At 37.8% G+C, this 18,671-nt stretch overlaps 1 long non-coding RNA gene across 1 annotated transcript in view; it reads right to left on the reverse strand.

Moving 5' to 3' along the window:
- Positions 1-18,671, reverse strand: part of LOC110261617 — a 75,780-nt gene that overhangs the window by 20,583 nt on the left and 36,526 nt on the right. Inside the window, exon 2 of the long non-coding RNA XR_002345981.1 lies at positions 6,446-6,508. This is a non-coding gene — a long non-coding RNA (uncharacterized LOC110261617). The remainder of the gene's footprint in view (positions 1-6,445; positions 6,509-18,671) is intronic.

Genomic DNA, 18,671 nt, shown 5'->3' on the forward strand with positions numbered 1-18,671 from the left:
AAATAAGATAAATAGCAGAAATCAGGGGTTATGCTGTGAGCCCCTGCATATGAAAGTAAGGACCCCTGGAAGTAGGGGTAAGACTAGGATGAGGTTAGTGAGAAATCCATCTCAGACAGAAAATTTTAGGGGACTCCAGAAAACACAGTAATCCAGAAAATAATGATTTAACATAATATATATATATGTGTGTGTGTGTGTGTGTATATATATATATATATATTTACGGCCACACCCGAGGCATATGGAAGTTCCCGGGCCAGGGATTGAATCTGAGCCCCAGCTGTGACCTACACCAAACTACAACAACACTGGCACTTTTAGCCCACTGTGCCAGCAGGTCAAACCCATGCCTTCTGGCAACCTAAGCTGCTTAACCCACTGTGTCACAGTGGGAACTCTTAACGTAATATTTTTAAAGTCAAAATTAATGCAAAAATTAACAATAATTTGTATGTCAGAAAGACAAATACCATATGATATCACTTATATGTGGAATCTAAAATATGACACAATTGATCCTATCTACAAAACAGAAACAGATCATGAACATGGAGAGAAAACTTTTGTTTGCCAGGGGGGAGGGAGGAGAGAAAGGGGTGGACAGGGAGTTTGGGGTTGGTAGATGCTAAGTATTACATTGAGAAAGGATGGGTAATGGGGTCCTACTGTATAGCACAGGGAACTGTATACAGCCTCTTGGGTTAGAATATGATGAAAGTGTAGAAAAAAAGAATGTGTATATAGCAGAAATTGAAAGAACATTATAAATCAACTATACTTTAATAAAAAATTTAAAAATGAACAATAAATAAAATCATTATATACATAGGTTATTTGTTTTATAATTGGCACTCTGGTGCAATGGAAACTGCCATTTGATCGTGTGTTATAGTGTTATAGGAATATTTCCAATCTGCCCGTGGTTTCTGAACCCATCAGAGCAGGGTTAAGAGTGTCAATAATTGAGTGTGAACAGATTGGACAATGCAGGTCTTTATGTAGAGTCCTAACTGTTCACTGTAGGGCTTATATATAATCCTTTTCTACTGAATTTAAAATACATGAGGATGTTTTGATAAATATATTTGGGGCACACATTTTTTTGGTTTTGTTTTGCTTCCTGCTACCACGTGCTTCTCTGCAAGCCCGTGCTTGATGGGTTAATTCTTTATGAGTGGAGATTTGGGGAGTTTCTAGTTAGATCTGAACAACAAAGAAAGGGAGGGTGGAAAAACTAGTTTATCTCTAATGTGAAAGAAAGACTTTAGTTACGTATCCACTTCAAAAATGTCAGTCTCCGGGAAGAATAATGGCTTCAAAAACTGATTTGACTTCTCAGCTCAGCAGCAGCAATTTAGCCATTCAGGTTCACAACTCCCACAGCTCGTTGAGGAAAAGGAGGGGCTAAGGTGGGACATTTCAGGCATCAGGTATATGAGAAATAAAATTATTCTAAAACATGTTAATTTGGCTAATATAATTGATAACAGTCCAATTATTTCATGGTGTGTATATCTAAAATCCTTGTTTCGGCAAGTGGTTTGTTTATTCCTTACGGAGTTCACTTGTAGACACTTTTCTCTTTTAACATGAACGATTTTGACAGAAGAGCCTGTATAAGGTTTTTTAATTCTCTGAATGCCTCCCCCTCACCATCAGCACTTCAACTCTTCAATTTTGTGCATAATCAAAGTAATTACAACTGTCATGGTTAGTGTCAGTGTAATGAGGAAAATCATTTTCTGGGGTGGTTTTCAATAATGCAGATTCTGAGCCTCCATCCTAGATATTCTAAATTCAATATGCCTGGAACAAAGACCAATCATTTGCATTTTTAACAAACACCCTGATGTTTGTACTATAGGAGGTGGCCCGCAGGTCAAGCTCCCTGGGATCAGACCCTGCATCAGAGATTTGCTTGCAGAAATGTGTCAGGAAATGCTCAGGTCCTGTGGTGCAGGGGTGAGTGGGGCATTGGCCATCCTGAGTAACTCTGGAGCCATGATGGCTCTTCAGAGGTGTTGGCATGGGACAGAGATTTTTTCCCTCACCTCCATCAAGCAGTCACTGAACACAGGCTGCCATAGGGAAGGAGGGCCCAGGCTAGATAAGTCCAGGTGTCTCTTTTCTGAAGAGCAAGGGAACTGAGAGGCGGCTGGACAGAAACCAACATCCAGGCTGAGCCACGACCTTGCCCAGCCAGGAGCCAGATAGGGCCACAGGGCAAGTACCAGCCAACAGACCATTCAGAAGTGAATGTCCACTTCTAAGCAGGATAGTTTAAGAGCAGGCACATGATCCTTCAGCTACTCTTCTGCCCCAGGTTAGGAGGCCACATATTCCAGAAGTGAAGCTACAATCTGGTGGGGTCTCCATGATCCTGGGGCCCTGGCTGCCGATGCAGCACTAATCCCATGAGCCAATTTGAGATGAACGAGTGACATGAAACTAGGAAAAACGAAGTGATTTCAAGCTATCTGGATTTCAGCATTAGTTTTCTGCTGAGTCTTATCTAGGCTGGGCTAACCTTACTAAACCAATGGCAAGATTGCGGTCATACAGTAAATTGCATGGGATCAGTATATTATCTAGTGATATTTATGGTTAAACTGAAACTACATTGTAAGGCTCTTACCAAGTTAAGGATTTGTAGAAATAATGTCTTGGGAAAGCAGATAACAATTCCCAGATGGGAAGTTTTCATCTGTCCTGATTGGATGCCACTTTGTGGGCTCCCCTCTGCCATCTGCTGTAAAAAAGATAAAGTATTCCCCTTTATTGTACTCAAAACATGATAAAGAGAGGTCGTATCATTGTATTGCTCTTTCTGGAATATGTGGCCTCCTAATTGTGTTGCCCTATATAATGAATATACAGTAGAAAACTAGAGTTTTTCTACACAATGATATAGAGGTTTTGTTTTGTTTTGTTTTCTCTATATACAGGTAAATCAAATTTTTAAAATTTTTTAAAAAATGGAATCCTTTCTGGTGCCAAAAGAGGAAGGAGACTTTCCAGCCATCTATTTGCTTAGAGAATTTTCTTTAGAAAATTTGTAATTGTAAATTATTTCTCTGTCCCTTGGAGATGTATATAAACCTCTTTAAAAAGCTAAGTAAGCCTCTTGCCTCTTCTATAGTCCAGGGATGTTTTTCTATTAAAGAGCCTCAGAACCATCTCTTTACAATGTGAACATCAAGGAAAACAAAGACCCATTCTTCCTGTTTTCATGGGAGGAAACCTAGGCACCTTGCTCCAAGTTGGAACAAGGAGCCTTCCATTGAGATAGGAGATTCTATTTTTCCTTTAGGAAAAGGCAGTTAAGCAACACAAGTGGCCACCCAATTGCCAGATGAACCTAGGATGAACTCTGTGGACTGAACAGTGCTGTCATCATATTTGGTGATGATACAGTTTACGGCAGGAACATGTAGGGAATGGCTTGTCACTGTCTGGCAACAAAAAAAGGATGAAATTTCCTTCTGTCTCTGCAATCCCTTTATTGGATTTCTTGTCAGGTGTGTCACAGTCTGATTCATGGTTATGCGATAATAAAGCTATTTAATTATTTTCTACTTTTGTGGAGAAGACACACTGACCTGGCAGGGGATTTTCTTCTATTTATTTTCCCCAACACTTATACTATAAACAACTATGGAGGAAAATAGGAAAATAATCCTAATCAATTATTCTAAAATGATTTAATCATTGTTTTGTACATCCTCCAATATTTAACCATCATACGTAGAAACCCCATACATAAAACAATCACGCCCAATCATGCAGGGCTGGCAAGTGCATCTAGATGTCAGGAGAGGGTGTTCAGAATATTTGATTGGCCTCGATTTAAACAGTCAGTGAGTACTTCAATGAGATGATTTTTACAGCTGTACTAGATAATTAATGTCAACCTACATTACATTTTTCCAGATGAAAAATGTTTGTGTTTATGTTTCAGAGTTTAGCAATTCAGGACTTGGACATCCAGTTTGCACTGGGACGGGAGGTGAATTGGTACAGTCCCATAGTAGTGCCAAATAGGGGAAATATCTTAAGATTATCTGTGAGCATTTGTCTCACTTCCTTGTGAAGCCACAGTGGCTGTCCATTGAGACCCATATCATCAAAAAAGTATGTAGAAGCCCAACTCTCAGTCCATTTTCATCACCTTCTAGTTACCCCATTGGTAGAGGAGTGATCTGCTACTCAAATTATCCCAGGTAGCTGAACATAGCAGAGGCTACACTGGACAGAAGGGATGGTGATGGCTTATTAAACACATATAGTCCCAGCCCAGGCAAGGAGGACACTACCTGCCATGCAGGGCCACATGGGGACAGCACTTACGAGAGAATGAATGGGCAGGGCTGCAGGAGTCAGGCTTTGTGGTCACAAGAGGGTGCAGTTTTGTCTTCAGGACTGTTAAACTGGTGTACCTAATAATTCTGTGGGCACGTAGGAAGCAAAATTCACTTGGCTGAGAACAAGGTGGGGTACAGTGGATCCAGCTGCTGGAGAACTGGTTGATAAGAAGCCTTTCCTGTTGGGAGGGGGGCTTACCTGGTCAGAGTGAGAAATCCATGGCTAGGCCTTTCTGGCTCTGTGAGGCTCAAAGATCTCAAGGCAGCACTTATCATTTTAGGTTTTACAACACTCAGTCCTAAATAAAGAGTTTGCCTTTGTCTTTAGTAAAGAATTAAGTTATTTGAACATCTGGCTTAGAAAATATAATCAAATCAGGTTATGACATATACTGTTCATAAATAGATGCACATGTATGTATGCATGCATGTATGCCTTTTATCTATATTCTTATCTACAAAATGAATACATTTTTACTTTCTTTGCTTTTAAGGGACGCACTCGCAGTATATGGAAGTTCCCAAGCTAGGGGTCCAATCAGAGCTACAGCTGCTGGCCTATTCCTACAGCCACAGCCACAGCAACTTGGGATCCAAGCTGCATCTGCAACCTACACCACAGCTCACAACAACACTGGATCCTTAACCCACTGAGAAAGGCTAGGGATCGAAACCGTGTCATGGATACTAATCTGGTTTGTTATCCGCTGAGCCATGATGGAAACTTCCAAAATGAATATATTTTTAAACACCCTGAGAAGCAAAGTAACACATCTTTAGTGTCATTAACTACACTTAAGAATCAAAAAAAAAAAAATTGTGAATTTCAAAACTTTAGTCACTCAAATCTTCATTTTTCTGTGCATATTTGCAAAATTTCAGTACTATTATAAAGTGATTAAAGTAAAAATGTATTGAAGAAAGCTAATAAGAGATTAACATGTGAGAAGCATGTTTCAAATTTAACTGTCTTTAAAGCCACACATGCATTCATCATTGCATATAAAAAGGGTCTATGTTCAAAAGATCACTATTTTGGCTTTCATGATATTTTTAATGTAATAATCTCCCAAAAAATCGTTATACCAAGAAAAACTTTTGTTCAAATTCAAAATTTATTGTGAAATGATGTGAGTTTGAAAAATAAATGTTTAATAGTAATGCAACATTTATTATGATTTAGACTGAATGCAAATGCAATAAATTTTTGCATTCAAAATTTTAATGAACTTTATAGGATGAGAGATAAATAAATATCATATGTTCGTTCCATGAAATGAGATTTTGCCAAGATCCCACTAAAAATAAACTAAGAGAACACATTAAATAATTTATCTATTTGACAGAGATTTTTTCTGTATCACTAATCATGGGACCACCTGTCTTATAACACACAAAATATAATTAAGCTAAACAAGCAAGCTCCTATTTAGAAAGCAATGTCAGGTTTATAGCAAAATAATAAGCTCGATTAGAGGAATAATTAAATTATTTTTTTCTGACAATTAGAAAAAACACTGCTTTGGATGATTTAAGATAAAATGGAAGAGTGAATATGAAACCATAAAAGGGAATTATGTTATGTAAAAAGAATAGAGCTCTTGGCCAAAGCAGCCAAATTTCAGCATGATGATGTATTCATTTTGGCAAATCAGAGAATCATTTGGTTACATATGTTAGGTTTAGAGTCTCCTGGCTTATGTTTTCAAGTGCTAGAAAAGAATTTGGAATTGAAGCAAACTGAATTAGGAAATCTGGTATACTTGCTACTTTATAAGAATAATAAGAAGCTTAAGCAAAATATAAGAGAAACACATTAATATGATAAGATGATAAAATATCAGCCACTGTAGAAGCTCATAACTTTATGAATTCAATATAAATAAGAATTAGGTAAAACAAAATAAAATTCAATATAGAAAGTGCAACGGTTTACCCTGGATTAAATAGTAGTCTTCCTCTAATTAAGAAGGTCATTTTACTTCATGTACATCCCAGTTTGTGACATTCCTGAGAGTGACAAATGGAGAAAGACCACTTCATGCACTCTAAACAATGCCAACAGTGAGAAGGTTACAAACCATGCTGGCAGGAGAGTTCCAAGTCTTTCTGATGTAGTATGTGGATTCTGGGAGTATTTTTCACTAAGAACAAAAAAGAGAAAGAAAATTGAATTGGCATAAGAAGAGGAAAATACATTCAATTTTGCATAGAAAGATGAACTTGAAAGTTATTATATATGTAATCAATCTCCTTAAAAAAAAACTCATAGAAACTAACAAAAATCAGAGACTATTCAAAAATATTCATTATAGAAATTCCCATCATGGCGCAGTGGAACTGAATCCGACTAGGAAACATGAGGTTGCAGGTTCTATCCCTGGCCTTGCTCAGTGGTTCAAGGATCTGGCAGTGCGTGAGCTATGGTGTAAGTCACAGACACAGCTCCATTTGGCATTGCTGTGGTTGTGGCTTAGGCCGGCAGCTGCAGCTCCGATTGGACCCCTAGCCTGGGAACATCCACATGCCAGGTTGGGGCCCTAAAAAGCAAAAAAAAAAAAAAAAAAAAAAAAGCAAACCCAAAAACCAAAACCAAAAATCATTTATTATAGCATAAAACTTTTAACTCACTACCTATGTGAGCATCTGATCATTTTTGGAAATCAAGATACTGGATTCTAATATAACTTTTTAATTGTGCAGTTTTACTCAGGATCCTCTGTAGTTTGAAATGGAGAAAGCAAATTGCTATTATCAATGGAAACTCACCTTTTTAAATTAGAAAACACTATCACTACAGCTGATTTGTTATAATATATGCAAAGACATGACACTTTAAAATACAGTTGACCATGAGAGTACTGATTGCAAATCTACCCCTTATCTGATGGTATTATTTAGCTAGATCTTCTACTTAGCTTGAATATAATTTGTATACACATACATTATAAATATTACATACATACATATGAAACTACATGTGCAGATAGAAGTACGTGGTTCCAAATGAACATGTATTCCAAATAATTATATATTATATGCATATTATTTTAAATACTATATATACATTCAGAATACATATATATGATCTTAATGAATGATCCTAATGAAACATCAGCTGAAAAGAAACTGTGGATTCCTACATTCTCCCACTGTTCTCGCTTGGTAAATAAGTTCGAGCCCTCAGGGATTGTCTCTCAGACAACACCTTCATCTGAATTGTCAACAGCCTAATTGTAGCTTATACTTACCAAGTAATTACCTGGTAAAATTAAGTTAACCCTTATTTTTCCCTTCCAGGCAGTAATTTCTTGAAATGAAAGGTCTTTTTCATTACATGGTTCACATGACCAGCAAAGGACTAGGTATATATGAACAGAACACAAATTTTAATTGATAGGGGGAGGGGAGAGAGAGAGGGAGGATGGGAAAGATGGAAGTTGGAAGAAGGCTTTATGTGATCTGTCTTTACCATCCAGATGCAAAGCTCCACTGGTCCCTGGACCAGGATTAAATTAGACCTTGAGGAGTTCCTGTTGTGGCTCAATGGTAATGAACCCGACTGGTATCCATGAGGATACAGCTTTGATCCTCAGCCTTGTTCAGTGGATTAAAGATCAGACCCAGCTTGGATCTGGCACTGCTGTGGCTGTGGTGTAGGCCAGCAGCTATAAGCTCCAATTTGACCCCTAGCTTGGAACTTCCATATGCCACAGGTGCTGCCCTAAAAAGTGGAAAAAAAGAAAAATCAACCTTGAAGAAAAGCAATCAATCAATACTCTGCGATATTTCCAGAAATTTCAGAATTTTGTTCAATCTCTCATGACACACGGGAAGGAGAAAGAAAACATAATATCAGGACCAATAAGTTTCATCATTGATTAAAAAAAGAATCTAAAGTACTTATTTAGGAAAAAGGAATCTCTTGTTAGGACGCGTCTTTAATCTATGATCTACAACTTCCTACCCCACATATTAATCTTCCAAATCCCCATCTCCCTTTATTTGTATCTCCTCCCCTCCTTGTGACTTGAGGTTTGGACAGTGCAAATATGCAATACAAAATCCAGGGAGTTCTCTTGTTGCTCATCAGGTTAAGGGTCTGGCACCATCACTGCAGGGGCTCAGTTTGCTGCTGTGATGTGGGTTTGATCCCTGGCCTGGGAACTTCCTTGCAAACAAAGTCTCCCCGTTTTCTAGCTCTCCACAAGGGAAAGACGTCCTCTCTGAACGTGTTAATACTTGCCATGCTCAAGAGAAATCGCTTATCTTCCCTTCAAAAACAAACAGCAATGAATACAAAAACTAAAAAACAGGCTTGCGGATACTAAACTCAGGCAGCAATATGGGTAAATATCCATAGTGTATGCCTAAGCCAAAATCGACTAAGCCATAGTGAAACAGTGGGCAAGACACAGGCACATCAGACATTTAGTCCTGACAGCAGCAAGCGCAGGGCTGCTATCTGGCGGAAGGGAATTCAGGCAACCTGGGAACATGGTCCTGCATCTCTTCCATGGAGCCACAGCAAAGGGCAGAGGCAAAAACTCTTAGGTCCTGGCTTGAGGTGATTATTCTTCCAGGGTGAATCATCAGGATGATTACAGAACAGTGGGCTTCTGTGTTGTGCCTGTTGTACAAAAGCTTGTACAGATTGGTTTTCTTTGCATTTAATTACATTGTTTGATATACTGTGACCAGTGTAGTTACAAGGTGAGTGCACTTGCTTGATTCATTCAGTTTCTCACCAAATACTGACTGATTATGTGCACAAGAACTTTTGCTGAGGATTCCAAAGAATCGTGTAAGTGAAGCAAATATATAAACTATATTATCTTCAAGCTCTGGGGATATAATTAATGAATGTGAGAGTGCATAATACATTTCTGAATAATAAATAGAGAAAGAGAAACTGATTATTTTAGTGACTGGACCTATATTCTCTTAATGAGTCCCAGATTAAGGCACATGGGAATTCAAAGGAGAATTTTATAGTTTTCAGTTATGAAATATAAAGTTCATATTAAAGGTGGAATTTGAGGTAGGGAGACAGAAGAGTTGCATCCCTGTTTGAAGGGTAAAAAAAGATATTCCAGACAAAAAGAATAGCAGGAGGAAAAGCACACAGAAAAATTTCATTTTCAATTCAAAATGGCACAGAGTTCAGTGTGACTAGCATCTGTCCTTTCTGTGGAAAATAATCAGAAAATATTTAAATAGGCTGTTGGGTTCAGAGCAGGGAAGAATGACATATACATTAGTGAGCATCATTCTATAAGCAGTAGGGAAACATTAAATATTTGTGAACAAGGGAAGTATCATAAGTGCCGTTCTTTAGAAATTTGATCTGGCAGTTTGCTCTGAACGAAGATACTCAGAATAGGGAAAGATGAGAGGTAAAGTAAGCAGGTAGGAGGCTGCCATAGCTTCCACGGCATCTGGAAGAAAGAAGGGAGTGTAGTTAGTAGATGAATGAGAGATACTTTGGATGCAGAACAAATAATATCTTACAAGTGAAGAGAAGTGTGGCTAAAAGAAAAAATAGTCAAAATGATGACTAATGGGCAAATAAACTTCTGTTCAAAAAAAGGTTTTTTAGAAGCAACATATTCTGTCAAAAGAAGTGAGATGTTCCTGAGAGATTAAAAAAAAAGATGTGTTATCATGCCACTGAGAAACCTGATACAAGAGTTATCTTAGATTTCTGAAACTCATGATTGCTTTTGAGCAAGGAATCAGAAGCCTACTTGCAAAGTTTCTGTCATGTGGCTCCCTAACATTGGGAGAATTGACATTGTTTTGTATACATTTCCTTAAGATTGGATGGAATGGTATGGGGAAAGCCACCTGAGTTCCTTTTTTCTTCATGTGGACATTCTAAACCTCCAACTTTTGTCAAGAGGATACTGGACAAAGATACTATCCAGTTTTATTAGTTTGGTTTTCTCATGTTTTTATTCTTTCGATTCAGTTGCTTAACAGTGGGTAACATTCACTGGGGGTAAAAGCGAGAATAAACCTTTGGGGAAAATATGGAATTTTTGTCCAGCCTTTGTTTACCCCCCACCTCTTTCCTCCCACACATTGGTGCCCTGCCCTCAATACCACGTGCTCTCATGCAGACTTTGGCCACCCAGGGCTCTCCTGGGAACTGGATCCCTTGGAAGCACTGACTCTCTGGACTTTTCCTAAGCACAGGGTCCATCACCATCTGTCTCCAATTCTTCTGGATGTCCAGAGCCTGGCTTCCCAGGCCAGAAAAGCAGCTACAAGGAAGGCCAGTTGACTCCAACTACTTACTGATTAAAGGAAAAAGAGGCTTAAAGAACATATCCCATAATGTTCTTTGAGATGCTGAGACTAGTTATTGCTGGGTGTGAGAAGAGGGTATGGAATATATGGTATGTTTATGTGTATGTGCACCTGAGCACACACTCACTGTGGGAGCTTTAGGAAAATTCAAAGGCATACACTTCAAAAGTCAAGTAAGCTAGTTTTGAAAATCACAAGAAGACCTTAGAAAACAGTTGTAACGGCTGTAGGAAAAGCAATACAGCATAGCAGTCAAATTCAGAGATTTTAGAGTCAACAGCCTGGGAATGTTGTTCTAGTCCTTACTGACTATGTGAAATATGGCAGGTTAATTAATCTGAATGGCTGTTTTTTATCTACAAAATACATGAGAAAATGGTAGTAATTTACACTTTTACTGGCTGGAAGATTAAGTTAGATAATACACAGTTTTTTCCTTCATGACCCTGGCTGATGCAACTTAGGAACTCATTTGCTCTTATGTTTATCATGGTGGTTACTTTGATTTTCCTTTTTCTTTCTCTCTTTCCTCTTTTTTTTTCTTTTTTAATTTCTCTCATGGTGAAGGATTGGTTTTGGAGAACTTTGCTCTCACAAATCCTCCCCAGAGCGTAATGGTGGTAAGCTAGTCAGGACTATACCTGCCTTGGGATAAAATTTTCCACCACAGAGCTGAGCAAAGTTAATTGGCTTTGAGGGATTTCTTTTCCACAAGTAGATCATTTGGCTGAGTACTGTGATATCTACTCTTCTTTAGGAAAGAATTTTGTGATATGTGCTCATTTGAAATAACCAAGATATAAGAATACATTTTATACAATTTTATGTTCTAAAATCAAATTAGTTTACTTTTGTCCTTGTCACTATCCAGTAATTTCCTAGAGCATTTTTTTTTTTTTTTTTTTTGGTCTTTTTGTCTTTTTAGTGCTCCACCTATGGCATATGGAGGTTTCCAGGCTAGGGGTCCAATCAGAGCTGTAGACGTTGGCCTACGCCACAGCCACAGCGACATCAGATCCGAGATGAGTCTGCGACCTATACCACAGCTCATGGCAACATTGGATCCTTAACCCACTGAGCAAGGCCAGGTATCGAACCCACAACGTCATGGTTCCTAGTCAGATTCATTTCCGCTGCACCACGACAGGAACTCCCCTAGTGCATGTTTGCTATGTCTCCTTTTACAATATTGTGGATAGAAAGTTCCACTCTACAGTCAACCTAAGTACTAGGCCATGTACACTCTATCCATTTTTCTGCATGCTAGATGTTATGGGAATCACAAAAAAGCCTAAAGTCAAATCTTGCTTTTCATCTGTTCCACTACCAGCTGCCTCTCTATCCTACTATCCTACTTCTCTCCAAACTTCTAATAAATTTAAAAGAAAACCTATTCTTTATGGCCTTCCTCATCTTTCCAAAATGCATGCAAACACGTAAACAAATGTATCGACTTGTGGCTATGGTTACTTTTTTTTTTTCTTTTTTTGCTGCCCTGCAGCTTATGGAGTTCTTTGGTCAGGGATCACATCTGTGCCGCAGTTGTGACTTAGGTGGCAGCTGCAGCACAGCCGGATCCTTACTTAACCCACTATGCCGGGCTGGGGATTGACCCTGTGTCCCAGAGCTCCAGAGACACTGCCAATCCTATTGCACCAGGTGGGTTACTTTCTAACAGTTACTTTCTATTGTTTTGTAACTAGAGGACTACACTGTATGTACACTTTCCTACCTCTTGTTTTTCTCACTTAGTGCATTATGGGATGCCCTCATTCCCAGGTCAGCTGGTACAGTTCTAATGCATTGTTCGTAATGAAAGATTGATCTTCCATTGTCTCAATGGGCCATGTTTGTCAACAGATTTATTAATGAATGCTTACCATTTATAATTTTTGCTTCTATGAATAATGCTGTGAAAAAACATTCTTCTAAGCATTGTCCACATGTCCCAGACTTTTGTTTCTATGAGACATCTTACTCTGAGAGGGAATCTGGATAAAACATGATTGCTCCAGAAAAATTTATTTAAATTAAAAGAGTTTTATGGAAACATATTTTAGATTACCTGGAAGTTATCCAGAATAAAGGAGTAGACTTTTATAAGGTGAATAGCAGTCGATTTCAAGAGGAGAAGACTGAAGGCTAAGAGAGGGCTTACCTTGAGTTAGTAAAGCTTGGTTAGAACAAGGAGGAGACACTGGACCTGAAGATGGGGCAAGAGTCCAGGCAGTGGGAGCAACAGAGGAAAAGAAGGAAACCCTTGTACGCTTGGGGTGTGACTAGCAGCTCGGGAGAGTGGAATATGGGGAAAGACACAAATGAAGAGGTTTGTTGGGTTCAAAATGTGTATAGTTTTGAAGAGAATAACAAGGAGTTCAGACTTTCTACTGCAGCAAAGAGAACGGAAACACACAATGTGATTTTTGTTTTATCATGTTTAGTCTATCATATGAACAGACACGTACTAAAATAAAAATCCAACTAAAAGGTATTGGTTATCAAAAAAAAAAATGCAGAGTATACCATGAACATTGTTTCTGTTTTCCACAATACACTGTAATGTTTAGAAAAATAATGAATTCCATGCTGTTGAAAAATAAATCACTATTTCTGGAATGTAAATTAGGAGTTCATACAAATGGCATGAAAACTGCACAAACTCTTTCAGCCAGTAATTTCTTTTCTAAGAATGTGTCTTAAAAAATTACAGAGGTATGTAAAGATTTAGTTCTAAGTTATCTCACTGTAACTTTTTTAATAATAAAAAATAGGAGCAACCCAAATACTTTTAAAATGGTGAAGTGTTAAATTATGGTATGTTCAAATAATGGAATACTAGGCAGGCATTTAAATAGTGTTATAGAAGATTGAATTGTATAGAATAAATATTTGTGATTTACTGTGAAGTTGAAAATGAGTTCACAAAAATTTCAGCATCCATGTTTAAAATACAAACCTATTTAAAATAGACATATGGAGAAAACACATATATATCTCTATTTGTACACATGAAAGTGTGTATATGTATATAAATTTACCTATATATGTATATACATTTATCTATAATATTATATATACATGTATAATGTATACATTATATGTAAATAATGTTTATAGAAAAAAAATGGAGAGACATATACCAATTTAACTTATCCTTATTTGTATTATATGATTCTTTATAATTAAGATGTGATGCTTTCAAAATCACACAGAAATGATGGCCACGCACTATAAATGCATTTTGAAAATGTAGAAATATAAACATCACCATGACCAGAGTGTGAAAGATGTACTGAGAAGAAACTAAAGATGAGAGACCAGTTAGTGGCCTCACCACATGACAGACAATAATAGCTGGGGTTAATGTTCATTAGAGGAGTTGAAAAGAAGAATGAAGTAGAAGTACAGAAGACATGATTCTAAAAAATATGTTTTATTTAAAATTAGTAACTTGAGAATCAAGAGAACGCATAAAAGTGGCCATGAGCTGTTGGATACTGGGAACAAAGACTTTTTCCTCTAATTTTGTCAGACCATATTCCAGGGCTCCTATGTCTCCATTCACTGTTGGTCTCTGTAACTATTTCATTTAGGCAAGCCAGTGGCTGTTGTTGTTTCCGGCAATATCTGGTCTTCACTGACTCTGGCCTTGTGCGGGAGAAATCAGTGAAGCTGAAGAACGTCATGGAATCAAGGCTTCAGAGAAGTTTATGCCAATGCAGCCCTTGCAGGCCCACTACCCTGGTTCCCATTGGGCTAAATTTAGTGCATACATACACCTTATTTCCCAGAGTCTGTACGCACATATTATGGGTTGGCAGATAAATGCAAGTCTAATCTCTGATACCTGTGACTGTGATCTTATTTGAAAATAAGGTCTTTGTAGATGGATTCAAGCTAAATGGAAATTATACTGGATTAGGAACTACCCTAAGACAGGCATGGGACCAACTCTCCTTCAGTCCTCCCAGAAGGAACCAATCCTGCTGACGCCTTGACACCAGCCTCCCTCATACTATTGGTTTAAGCTACCCCATTGTGGTCATTTGTTAAGGCAACTCAGAGAACTACTTCACCACTACCTATATTCTCAAGTTATAGAACAAAAGAAAAATAAACATTTTGAATTCCATAAGGAGAAGAATGGTATCTTCTTGTTCATTGCTTTGTAGTGCGTGTCACATACTATATGAAAATATTTAAGGAAAAGCATATGAATATATGTTCTGTATGTCCCTTCTCTGGGATAACAGCTAAGTTGGAGAGAAAAGAAAAACTTCCTCAAGCAGCTGAAATATATAAAGAAGCTAAAGACTAGATAGCAAAATATATACAACAATGCTAATGATTATTTTGTAAGATGGTTAATATTCTGAATCAGAGGAAACATCTTGGGAGAAATGACTCTTCAACTTTGTAGTGAAGAAATTTCATTCATTTATTTTTTCAAGAAATTATTTATTATTTGCCCTCTAACTATGACATAATGGCAAATTTGGCTGATGAGGAAGTAGGGGAAAATGAGCATGAAATAAAAAGTGGAAAGGAAACAAATAAGATGGATAAGGGGAGCAATAAAAAGCCCAATACGATTACAATAGAAGAGTCCAGTTGTGAAATTTGTGAAACAAGTTGATATTGGACTTATATACGAATCAGAAGTAAAAAAATAAGGGCATTTTAGCAAATGTATTTATTTGTGTTATCTGTTTCCAAAATTTTGGAGTAGAAAATTTGAGGTGAAAAATAATAACAACAATAACAAAGAAATCTTAGGACTTTGTTACTAGAAATATAGGTGAAAAAGAAAACATGAACATAACCTAAGAGAATAGTGCACTGGTAATACTAAAGATTATCACCAGGAGGGTTGGCGAAGTTATGGTAGCCAGAAAGGAGCGGGTGCTAAATTTAGTTTTACCTGGTCAGGTTCATGAACTAACAAGTTCGAGATGTAAAAAAGCCTATCTTAGTTTCCTGCGGTTGCTGTAAAAACAAAAAATTACCACCAATGTAGTGGCTTAAAACTGTGCAAATGTGTTCTTTTAAAGGTGTGCAGGTCAGAAATCTTAAATGTCTTATGGGGCTAAATTTTTTTTTTTTTCTTTTTTAAAGGGCCACACCTGTGGCATATGGAAGTTTCCAGGCTAGGGGTCTAATCAGAGCTATAGTGCCGGCCTACACCCCAGCCACAGCAATGTGGGATCAGAGCCACATTTGCAAACTACACCACAGCTCACTCACAGCAATGCTGGATCCCCCACCCACTATGTGAGGCTAGTGATGGAACCTGCATCCTCATGGATGGTAGCCGGGTTCATTACCACTGAGCCACAAGAACTCCCATAAAACCAAATTTATGAGGCTAGTCAGCAAGGCTAGTTCTTCCTTGAGATCTAAGAGGAGAAATCTGTTCATGTATCTCTTAGCTTCTAGAGGCCACATGCATTCCATAGCATGTGACCCCTTTCTTGCGTCACTCCAAACTTCTACTTCTGTTATCAAGTCACATCTTCAACTGCTGACTGACTTTTTGCTCTCATAAGGAGACTTACGATTATACTGAGTATATCTCATAAACTAAAATAATCCCAAGATCTTTAATTTAATCACATCTGCAAAGTCCCTTTCATCACATAAGGTAACATAGTCACAGGTTACAAGGATTAGGACATGAACACCTACCAAAGACCCTGGCAGACAGCTCTGGAAAGAGAGAGAAAATTCCTAGCAAAAGATACTGATACAGATAAAAATATCACTTAGCCACACTAAAAAGCTACAAAAAGTTAGTTTCCAAACTATAGAAAGGTACACAGAAAAATGTCCATGCCCTGTTTGCCATTAAGTAGAAGAATACAATATATTTAAATCCCACTTAGACCACTTATTGGTTGCATAACCTGTAAAAATTACTATACACACACACACCCCAGTATATATATAACAGATTCCAAAGCTAGAATTCCAACCTCTTGCTTCCAACTATGACAAACTAAGACATTATGCAGCACATGATTATATGACTCTAATCTGAATGCTTGCAAAGGTACAACTCTAATAAAATTAGATATAAATAATCACTAGTGGATGGGCACTCATTTCCCGAAGAAGCACATAGGGAGAACTAATTTAGTATTAGCATTGCTCTGGCCATCCTCCTCATGCCCAAGCATAATTAATAGCATCCATCAAGGGGGAACTGGGGAGTTCTCTCTCACATCCCTTGCTTTGTTACTTCTGATACCTACTCTAATACCAAGTCCTGTAAAATTTACTCCCTGACTATTCCTAGAATTAATCTGCACACATCAAAGTAAACTGCCACTATGCTGGTCAAGTAACCATTATTTTACCAATAGATGGTGGAAAACATACATTCATTCTAGATCTGTGAGGCTGAGCTTCTGAAAATTCAAGTCTTATCAAGTACCTCCCTACCTAATCACTTTCTTTGCTCTTGAAGATCCAAATATTGAACATGTTTTACCAGGCCCTCAAGGAGCTGTTCCTAGAATGCATGATGTTCAAATATGTCCTCTCTCTCTCTGATCTAAACACACAAGGCTTTTCCAAGCCCTTGACCTTCTGGTCTCCACTTCCTCTTTTTAAAATTATTTTCCTTCTTTTTCTGGTTAATTCCTCTTCTTCCTTGAGAATTTTGCTCAATTATTGCCCTCAGAGATTTCACTGCTCTAGTTCTGGGTCACCCCAGAGTAGGATAAATAGCCCCAAAGTGCCATCCATCTCATTCATTGCACTATTTATAACTGCACTTAATCTATGGTGTAATTAATTAATTAATTATACAAATATTAGGCTGTAAGCTCCATAACTGCAAAAACTATTGCTATTATATTTTGGAATTTTGTCTCTAGTGCCTCAGACATACTTGATTATTAGTAAATATTTTTTGAAAGACTGAATAGCTCAATGTATAATTGAAACTGTTCTATGTATAAAGGTACCTTACATTTCTACTCAGAACTATCATTTGAAATTTAAGTGTGAAGAATCAAATAATTCTAGTTAAAAACAACAAAAGGATTGGAGTTCCCTTGTGGCATAGTGATTTAAGGATCTGACACTGTCACTGCAGAGGCTGGGGTTGCTACTGTGGCACGGGTTGGTTCTCTGGCCTGGGAACTTCCACATGCGGCAGGTGTGGCCAAATAAATAAATAACAAGAGGAAGGAGTTCCCGTTGTGGCTCAGTGGTTAACGAATCCGACTAGGAACCATGAGGTTGCGGGTTCGATCCCTGGCCTCGCTCAGTGGGTTAAGGATCTGGCATTGCCGTGAGCTGTGGTGTAGGTCACAGAGGCGGCTTGGATCCCGAGTTGCGATGGCTGTGATGTAGGCCGGCGGCTACAGCTCTGATTTGACTCCAAGCCTGGGAACCTCCATATGCCACAGGATTAGCCCTAGAAAAGACAAAAAGACAAAAAAATAAAAAATAGCAAGAGGAGAAATGTTGCTCATTGACAGAGATAACCCCACAATGGGAAATACGTGGTCTGGAGAATACAGTGGGAGGAGAAATGCCAGGGAGCATAGACGTTACTCAGTCTGTTAATGTATGAAGGCATGAATTAGTGTACTTCCACTTGGAAAATCACCCCAAGAGGCTCAGCTCCAGGGATTTCTTTATTTAGCCAATAATTTATTAGTATAGCTGGTTCTGGTGGAATCCAAAAGCATGCAAAATTTAAAAAAAATGAAAAATGAAATTTCTGGCATAATCTTTCATTTAAGGTAAAATAATTGAGAACCAAAAAATAAAAATAAAAAATAAACACAGTGTTAACACCTCTTTATAATCTCTGAGCATCTTGTAAGACTTGATTGAATTATACAATTAATGGATTATAAACCTATTATTGAGTTAAATGAAATATCCACTAGCACATTTAAAGCAGTTATTTCCCTATCTCTCTTGAGCTTAGCCACCACAGGAACAACTGAATGCATGTCTAATTAACTACAAATTCAAACG

Source organism: Sus scrofa, chromosome 1, assembly GCF_000003025.6.
Source record: "Sus scrofa isolate TJ Tabasco breed Duroc chromosome 1, Sscrofa11.1, whole genome shotgun sequence".
NCBI classification, from domain to species: Eukaryota; Metazoa; Chordata; class Mammalia; order Artiodactyla; family Suidae; genus Sus; species Sus scrofa.